The 10,633-nt window shown below is 34.8% G+C and overlaps 1 pseudogene; it reads right to left on the reverse strand.

Annotated features, from left to right (window-relative positions):
* Positions 1-9,699: 9,699 nt before the first annotated feature.
* On the reverse strand, positions 9,700-10,156 carry LOC149180635 (uncharacterized; annotated as a pseudogene).
* Between the last annotated feature and the right edge of the window lie 477 nt (positions 10,157-10,633).

Consider the following 10,633-nt stretch of genomic DNA (forward strand, 5'->3'; position numbering starts at 1 on the left):
CACAATTGGCTCAAGCAAACCTTTCTTGACTAGAGTGATGAAATCAACCTCTGGGAAACCTTCTTGCCACAATTCATGTTTCCCCAAACTCACCCTTTCCCATATTTGTTTTTATGGTGTCAAGCCAGGTATAACCCCAGCCAAAGAGCCATCGTGGCTCACAATGGAGACATTATGTTTACTATAACCTCATAGTCAGTTAACCGGATGCTTCAAGTCCCCTAGAATGATTCTTTGAGCCCTTTCTCAATAGATTCCCTCATGGAACTCTACCAAAAGCTAACCTTGCCTCGAAGAGCCAAAATATTTGAATTTTTTTTCCAGAAGATGTCTAGTGTCCAAAGATAAATCCACCATATCCAGCCTCCATGTTTACAAAAAATACCAAGCAAATTGTGTCATTAGTATCTTGTCTCCTAGGGTATCAATTAGATCAATTGGTGGATGAACCTATCCTAGGTTTTATGTCCATATTTTCCACAGAAGAAAAACCTTATGTAATGTTTAATTTCAGTCAATTCCTTGTAGACAACATCCACGAGAAGTTTCTCAACATTACCACAGAAGGAATGTTTAAACATGCATCAGTGTTAGTTTTTATGTTTCTATTTTATCAAGCAGAAATATTCCCAATTGCTTTGCAAAAACTAGATGAACAAGGCAATGCACAATCAATCATCCAATGGACCTCTTTGGTGTGGAAGAATTCGAATGACTTCAATTTCAGTAACTTCATAGGTTAGTTCATTTATACAGTTGTATGCCTTCTTAACAGTAATGTGGAACCTAGAATAGATTATGAGATACAAAGAACCTTACACCTCAATCAACAAGCTAAAACAGAGAGCTTGTACTTGTACCAGAACTACACAGAAATTAGGGTGTATAGCTGTGATCTGCCACCATACAAATTGCCAAAATATGTTCCTATGATAATTTTCTTATTGAAATATATAAGGAAAATGACCAACATGGATAACTTACACTTTGTTTCAACTAAAAAGAAGGCACAGTCCAAGATCAAGACATGAGTGGCGCCATTCATATGCAACAGTAGAGCAACATGTAATGAGGAAGATGCACTTCTCAAACAAATGAACTTCCAGTTAATCTTTACTTGGTCATATGACCCCTTCGGCATCATTTCTAGTTTAAGAGTGGAACAAAATACCACTCCTTACACTCACAATCCCAGGCCAAAAATTGAAAAATTCATGAACCAGGATCAGTGGGAGCAGAACACTCTGTAAGAAGTTGAAGACCAGGTATTATCTACAACCACTTCACAAACTCCAATACCTCAGGAGAAGCATGACAAAAGGTCAAGACAAGAAGATTTTGATGTAGTAATAGAAATTGGAGCGAAGGAATTCCTAATATATAAAAAGAAGGATAAAAATAATCCAAAACCAGTTTTCATGTAGGATGATGAAGAATAGGCTACTATAGGTTTGACAAGTCCACATATTTCTATGAGACCAGAAAACGTTTTTGCATGTACAAGACAAGAATATATTTTTTTAGGTTCTCCATCTTCCTGAGCCTCACAAGACCCTCCATATTCAGCACAGACAACAAAGTTGGCTCAAGGCCAAACAAAGCCAAATATTTTTGCTAAGTACAAAGAAATCAAGCAAAAAAATGTGATGCTAAAGGCCAGCACATATACTCAATTATGGAAACAAATTGATTCTTCCCAACAAAGGATTTTTTCGACCTTTGATACTGAAAGCGAAGAATGCAAATGCCTTTTCTATAGGCACAGGTTCCATTCCCAAAATCACCAACACACTACAAGAAGACAATTTTCTCCTTTGACACTAATCAAATTCATCTGATTGATCAGATGGATATTCACAAATAGACTGGAGAGATATTATACTCCACATTGACTAATGCTACCATGACAACTTCAAAACTATAGGTCTCCATCAGCAACATACAGTCACAGTTGAAGTTGGAGAAGGTCTCATCTTTGGCAAAGGATACTAAAATTAAGACACTAGAGGACTTAGTCATTAAGCTAGGTTATGGCCCTAGTGATGTAAAGGCAGTAGAGGAGATTGTGAGGAAAAAAAATGCAGATATAGCAGCTCTGAAGAAGTAGCTCAAGCTATTATCTACAGAGGATCCACATACCAAGGAAATGGGAGAACTAGAAAAGCAAAAGGAAGACATGTCCAAGATAATAATTGAGCAGAATGTCCAGATCAGATAAATGAATGTGGAACTAGAAAAATTGCTCAAGGAGAAAGAGAAGTCCTCACAATTGCCTATAGTTCCACTGACTGCAGTCCCTATTTCTGTCACAAGAACATCATAGGATTCTACATCAACAACAACACAAGCACAAATGGCAGATTCTTCCATTGAATTGATTAAATTCATGCAATATATGTCCCTTTAGGGAAAAGAAATTGAGAAGTTAAAAGATCAGCTAAAGAATTTACAGGAACAGAAGTTGAAGATAGACAACTCCTATGTAGCAGAATTACAAAAATATCATAGGCTTACTCAGAGAATATAGTTTCTAGAGAGTGAGTCAATAACGGCTCAAACTTTAGCACAAGCCAAAGAAAACATATGGGTAGATATCAATCAGGCCATAACATAAATTTTTCCACCAATTCAGATTATCTTTGAACAGGAAGAATTGATACAGAGATAAAAAAATAGTGATAGAGGAGGTAAGAGAAATGTTGGGAGAGAAACCGAGTGAAGCAACAACCTTAATCAAAGTTTTGAATTCTAAAACTAAGGAAGAACTGGAGGAGCTTAATATTGCACACAGAACATAAACCATTTTGGAGATAAATAAAGTTTTATAGAAGAGGAACCTTATGATACAACTAGAGAATAAGTGTCAGACTCTGGAAATTGTTGTTCAGAGATTTCGTACCAAGTTCAATCTACTGAATCAGAGAGGGCTACCAGGGTTGGTAGCAATTAATGATAGATTGATCAGTTTGAAGTGACTACAACCACAAACATTTTACTATTTCTCAAGATAAGTCTAAGTTTTCAAGGGTAAAAGGAACTATTACAGGAAAAGCTTTCCTAGAGGATTTAGATTTTGATTTGATCATCAAACATGAAATCAAACACATTTTCATCAACAAGCCTACATTAGAGAAATATACTGAAATTGATGAAACATATAGAAATCTAATAAAACTTTCTATCTCTAGTAAAGATCGATGGGATTGATTGTGTGAATTACTTTAGTGAAACATGTTTCATCTAAGACAACGAGGCAACACCTTTTTGGGACCAGTCATAGATAGCCATCCTTGAAAATAGTGCCAGGAGCTCCAGTAGTTCAAAATTCCTACTTTTTGTATTATTTGTGTAATCTGTTTTAGATATTTTAGGATTCAGTCTTGATCTTTTGAAATCAAGATATTTTGTAATTATTTGTATAAGTACTTCATAATTCGAAGTAGTAGATGTTGATGTTTATGTAAAAGAAGAGCATCATTGATGTAAATTTGTTCCACAAAGTTCCAAAGAACACATTTTAGTAATACGGAAGCTCTTATAGGATTCCTGTGTTAGATTTTTGATGAAGTGATATTCTCCTTTGTTGCTATTTTTCCTTTCTCTGTAATTTCATATGTGTTTTCTACTATCTTTTGTTCAAAGAAAATTATGAATTTGAATTTGTTTATGTACACTTAGTTCTATCTTTTGAACAATTCCAATGTTATCTACTGAATTTAAGCAATATAATTATTAATTTCTCTTTGCTTAATGGACACTTAATCATTTGTTCTTTTTCCATCTCATCAAGCATATAAGATCCAACAAATATTTCTACCTTGCCCTGTTACATCTATCTGTCAATGCTCAAATAAATCCATTCAAAATAAATTGACTCCATTGCCTAATGGTATCTTGTTACATTATCAACCAAACAACCAAACTATCAAACTTTCATAACTAGCATAATATATAAATACAAACAAATCTAAATCTAAAAGAGAGATCCCTCTACAAAGCTATAAGGGCTAGATCCCAACTTCCAAAGTGGTTTTGTGGTTACCTTTTTATTTCTTTCACAGTCTTAGGAAATACAAAGTGCTAACACTACTGATGCATTTGATGTTGAGAAACCTTCCAATCGACCTCATAAAGAGAAATTCCCTTGCAAGCTTTGTAAGGGTGACCACCTTCTTCGAGAATATCTTGGTAATCCAAAGATATAAGTGCGGTCCACAGGTTCACATCGACCTTTTTCATCAGCCTCTAGAGATCATGTTGGTGATAAACCTTCAACTAGTTACAGTAAAACCCATGGGAAAAAGGGAAAAGTAAAATTTCCCTGTAGGTTATGTGAAGGACATCATCCTATTCCCCTTTTCCCTTGTATGGATGAAGCATATAAACTGTTGGATAACCTTACCACTTCTCAACCTCATCTTTCGACTGGTTATCAGAAGCTTTCCCTTGATCCTCCACTAGTTGATCAATTGATTAATCAGAACTCATCTATGGTCAATCCCACTCTCTCTGAAAGTGAAACCTGTGAGTCTTCTTCCGACCAACCATTGGTCGAAAAAATGGTTGACCTAATTCTTCTTTTAGTTGATCGTATCTATCATGTAGAGAGTGAAGTTCGTACCACTCAAGTTCTTCTGATTTCTTCAGATTCCAAAGAATTAGGGGGCAAAATCCTCCTATTCCCACGGTACAAGGGGAAGATTCTACTATTCCCATGGTTTAGGGGGGGAATCCTCTTGTTCCTATAATGCAAGAGGGAATTCCTCCCATTATGATGGCACCCTCTCCAAGTAATTTAGTCACTTTCTTTGATTGGAGTCGACTGGCAAGATATCGTCTTCCTTCCTATGTGCTCTTTTAGATCACAGTACAGGGTTATAATATACCCGTATCTGGCACAATCATAGATGAAGGTGCATATGTTATTATTATGTCCTCAACTACTTGGAAAGCTTTAGGTTCTCCACAGCTTGTGCCCGTTACCTAGAATCTGTTAGCTTTTAATAGAGGAACCAGTCAACCATTATGGATCCTTCCTAAGTTGCCTATTACTTTGGGAGGAAAAATCATCTATCTCGACATGATGGTTGTCCAAGGCCCTTTGGATTTTAATTTACTCCTTGTCCGTGACTATGTTTATGTCATGGGATCTCTTGTATCTTCTCTCTTTCATGTCATATGTTTCCCGCATGAAGAAAGGACTGTGGCCATTGATCAGCTTTCGTTTGTTGGTCCTAATATGGATCTCGAATAACCATCTTCCCTAAATGGTCCATATATGCAAGTGGTATCACCCCCGCCATAGGTTAAATATGTGACCACATGTTCCGTGCTCGTGTCTATTGATGATCTAGTCAATGATATAGTGCATCATGTACTAGGGGCATTGGAGCCTCATCTTTCCATTAGCATTAGAGGAATTTTGAGGTGTAAAATGGGCCTCCAAAGAAAAATGTACAGCCAAAATAAAATTTATAAGAACCAATAGGATTCAAGATGATGATGTCAATCATGGGGGATAATTCACCATTTTTGGAGTAAAAAAGTAAAAAGATTAAAAAATAATAAAATAATAGAACTACTTTTTCAACTCGTATTTTCAACTTTTCTCCCTAACGTTTTACTCAAATTTCAAGCCAAAGTACTCGTTGGATGCAAAATTTAATTCCTCATCCAATGAGTACCCATGTCACATATGTTTGATGGACCCTGCTACACGAAATGTGAGAAATACATGAAAAACATGATTACAATCACGTTTTTCATGTATTTCTCATTTTTCATGTAGTGGGGCCCATCAAAAGTATGAAACATGGGTACTCCTTGGATGAGGAATCAAATTTTGCATCCAATGAGTGTTTCCGCTCAAAATTTCAGCAAACCCATAGGGAGATAAGTTGAAAATACGAGTTAAAAAAATTAGTTTTTTCTTTTTTCCCTCTAAAATTTGATTATGTAATATAATCTTATTTTCTTATTTTCACTATTATTTTATAATTTCCTTAGGAAACCCACTTTAGACCTAAAAATTGCCCTTATGATCCCTTGACAGGCATCCCTTCCAAAATGTTGTTCTCCCATCTGATGAGAACCTCTTGGAAGCCATGGTCTCTTATAGTCCATAATCAAGGTCATGAGGATAATTCTTTTACTATGTCAACCTTGTTAAAAAATGAAATAGGTCCCTATGAGCATGGTTCTTTTACTTGTGACAAGATCATTAAAAAATGAAACAAGGTATCATGAGGATAGTTCTTTTACCATGTCATCCTCATTAAAAAATGAAAAAGGTCCCCATGAGGATAGGTCTTTTACTATTTCAACCTCGTTAAAAAATGAAATAGGTCCCCATGATGATATTTCTTTACAATGCCAATGTCATTAAAAAATGAAATAGGTCCCCATGAGGATAGTTCTTTTACTATGTCAACCTTGTTAAAAAATTAAATAGGTCCCCATGAGGATAGTTCTTTTACTATGTCAACCTCGTTAAAAAATGAAACAAGGTGTCATGAACATGGTTCTTTTCCTATGTCAAGCTAGTTAAAAAATGAAACAAATCCCTTTCCAATTAGAGTCTTTGTTTAGATCTCATAAAATCCCAGTAGAATATTTCACTTGATCTGGTAAGTGAACCTTCATTCCATCGACCTGTTAGTAAGCAGTAGTCTGCTTTAGTGAATGAAATGAAGCTTGGGGAGCATGTACCTCGAATTGAGTCATTATGTTGGGTGCATGAAAATTTATCTCAAGCATAGTTTATCTTTGTTTCAAGCTTGTGTAAAATTGAAACCAAATCCAAGCCTAATTTTTTCTCATGTTTCAATCTTGTGAAAAAATTAAACCATCTTCAAGTATCCTCAAACAGAGTTTCCCAATTTTCAAGCTTTTGTAAAAATGAAACCATTCCCACTTTACCTCTCATGATTGTCATTTTTATCAGCCTATTTTGCGAGATGAGCCTTGGTTTTTCATTCCATAATCACCATCTCTTTGGTCAATTATACGCTTTCTCTTGGTTGTTTTACCCTTTCCTGAGGAACCACTATGATGAGTGGTCTTATCACGGGGGCTTCACTGGGGGAGAAATATCATACCACGTGGGTTCATATTGAGAAATATATATTGAGGAAAAAATGACATAATATATTGGCGGATATATAAGGGGTAAAGGGTTTTTATATTGGAAAATATAAAAAATGGAGCTCAAAGTTAATTAAAAAATATAAAGGGGTGTAAAAAATGTTAATGAAAAAATGGATACCTATAGTATCTAGTGAAAGTAGGGGTTTTTTTAATTGGGAAGCTATATTGGATTTATATTGGTAGGGGCTTGAATAATGTGATTTTTAGAGGGATTTTTCAATATGTAGTCAAATTAAGGGTATTATTTAATATGCCATGAACGCACGTGATATGTCAGAGGTTTACTAAGTGAATCCCCTATGGGTCTTATTAGCCAGCCTCTTGACCTATGTTGGGTCACTTTATTGAGTAAATTAACATAAGTATTTAATTATCAATCCGGGCTTGTAAGCTTGGAAACATGTCCAAAATATATGGATTTCAGCTGTAGTTAATTTTAGAAGATGAAACATAAAAATTGAAAGAAATGCATATTAAAAATATAAACTCTAATTAAGTAATTTCTAATTCACTTAAATAATATGTGGGATGAGGCTCCTAACTTAGGAGAACCTGGTTGTCCTTCCCCACGATACTATTTCCATGAAGCAAAATCCAAAATCACTAATTAACAATGGATTATTGCACAGAAGATGTAAAAGAAGAGGCTCCTAACTAAGGAGGACTAGGTTGTCCATCTTCACAATTCTTGCTTCAAACCAGAAATGCAGAAATAACTTCAAATAAGAAAAGGAGAATGAAATTCAGTTTTAGTTCAAGATCAAATGGAAGGAGAACTTAACGTAAATTCATGTGTGTCCCTTCATATGTAGATTATAATTAAACCAATATCCATTCAGTAATCATCTCACATCTAAATATATTTGAAACGAGAACTAATTTTTGAAAACTATGAAAAATTAACGAAGAAGTGCACTTAGCTTGGTGTGGGGGCCCTCCACCCTTACCTTGCACACTTGAAGAAATCTCAGGTACAACAACTTCAGTAAATCAACCAAGCATGAATAGAAAATTGAAATGAAACAGGTTCTTCAATTAACTTTCAGTCTTCAAAGAGTCTCAAAATCAAATTACATAAAGTCTACATGCTTAAGCCTTCAATAGTCTTGGCTTAAATAGAGAAATAATAAACAAACTTGACTAAAAAGTCTCTAACAAACTTATCTATCCTAATCCCATATATCCTGGTCGAATCCACCCATTTACTTACACAAAATTTGGAAAAATCCTAAAAATCACTAATTTTGGCCTATTTCCTAGGGATTTCCCGAATGGCTGGTCTTGTTTGACCAACTTTGACCGGGCATGTTTAAGCTCAGTTTGACCAAACCAATAGGTTCAATCTTAGTTCCCAAGCTTTGTATAAATGTGCTCAACTCATGACCAAGTGTCCTGCAACTATGACTTCAATGGAGCCATTACGGGAATTTTTTATCCTGTCCAAAAATGCACTTAAAATCCAATTTTTGCAAAAATATCTAAAAATTGAAAACATAATTTATTTGCCTGAATATGCATAATAAGGTCAAAATAGGTCATATGTGGATGGTATAAAGTGGAAAATGATGGAAATTAGGTGGATTTTAATAAGCAAAATTTGATAAAAAAACGAGGGCCAACATCTCCCCCTTGCTTACTCTCAAGCATGTCCTCATGCTTGCCTCTATCTCCTAGACCTTCTGCTTCTGTATGATCACTATCCTTCTGATGTACCTATGCCACTGGCTCCTGATGAAGCTTCCTGTTGAGCTACCTGTAAAAGGATATCTATGCCTTCATGTATTTTTTCTCCTTCCTTGTAGATGGCATTCTTTACTTTTTCCCCTTCCTTTTCTCTATTTTTCTAAAAAGAACTTCCATCCTTTCTCTTTAAAGCGCTGCTCTTTGTAATATTATTCACCTATCAGTGTCAAATTTTTGGCTTGGGCTATGTATTCTGGAGTGATGGGAAAAAAAAATGAGCTAGAATGTTGATTTGAACCATTGATACCGAAGGAGAAATTTTTGAATTGAAGTGTCAAATTCTTGACTGATATGCAAATTTTTGGTCACTGAAAATAAGGAAAAAATATTGAACTTATAATGCGAAATTTATGAGCTGAGACACTACCTTTGTTTTTGTTTCTTGTGGAGAGAAGGCTTTGTTTTAATGCTTTGAAAACACCTTTCTTGAAAAATACCCTGATTCTTCAATACCTCAGAAATTATTTTTTTTTTAATAATCTTCCTCAGAAATCATTTTTTAAATAATCTTTTTCAGAAATCAATTTCTGGAAAAATACCTCAGAAAATAATCTTTTGGTCACTACCCTTCTCAGAAATCGAATCCTGGAAATGTAAATCAACCTACAGATAAATAGTCTTTGGGCAATTCAATTTATTTTTTCCTCAATCTTGAACTTTCTATTAGTAAGCCAAATCATATACCAGTTTCAAATAATACAAAACACATAACATCAAAGCAAAGAGAAGACCTCATATTTTTCCCCCATGAAATAATTTCGATCTTCACAAGAATCCCAATAGCTAACGTAAATGAAATTACATTTTATCTTAATTTTCCTTTTTGTCACTGCTTGGTGAACTCGATTTCTCATTATTACTGGATGAATCACCAGAGGGGCCTGGACTATCAATTCCTCTAGGAGCTTTACTTAGAAATTTTACTCCACTGAGACCACAAAAAACGTGACTAAAAACATAGGCAACAAATAAAAATATTCACGTGTCACACCCGCTTTGTAGACAGACCACAAAATGACCAAAGGTCCAAAAGCACTAAAAATTGTAGGCCCAAGAACATAAGCAATAGCTCCAGCAAGACATAAATTGCTTCCAATAATTAAACCCAGTTCAAAATTTGTATTTTTTTGCCCTTTATCTTTTATGCTTGTCATAATGTTGTCTAGCAATGATTTGGAACCAAACAGAATGAGAAGAATATAAAATTGGGAAGCTCGGTGTCTCCATCCCCAAAAGGCCCATGTTGTTGGCTGCTATTCTCAGGCATCTCATCTTCTTCAGAGGATAATTGCCTCACCTTCTTCACAGAATAATTGAAAACAACAATAATTATTCAGATTTGTAACAATCAATTGCTTAAATGTAAACATGAAAGAACTCTTTGTTCTTCCTCTGTTCTGTTGTAAGATGAATGATTTATTTTGTCAAAATGAATTCTTCTTATACAAAGATCATAAAAACATTTTAACAAATGTTTTTGTTGCTCTCCAATCCCTATTTTTTATCTCTGTTTTGTCAAAATCATTCTTTGTTTTGAAGAAAAACAAGTTCTCTGTCTCCTAAAAAAAATCATTGTGTAAAATCATTCATGAATTCATGCTCTGTTTTTTTCTCTTCGAAAATCCTTCACTGTGCATCATATTTTTCATAAAAACGTGCTCATGGTGCATGGAAATCATGTTACTATGTATAAAAATATACCCACTATTTCATGCATGGAGAGATTTCGAATTTAATGAAGAAT

This window comes from Pinus tabuliformis, chromosome 3_2, assembly GCF_031772625.1.
Source record: "Pinus tabuliformis cultivar Carrire ecotype Pingquan chromosome 3_2, CPIR1, whole genome shotgun sequence".
NCBI classification, from domain to species: Eukaryota; Viridiplantae; Streptophyta; class Pinopsida; order Pinales; family Pinaceae; genus Pinus; species Pinus tabuliformis.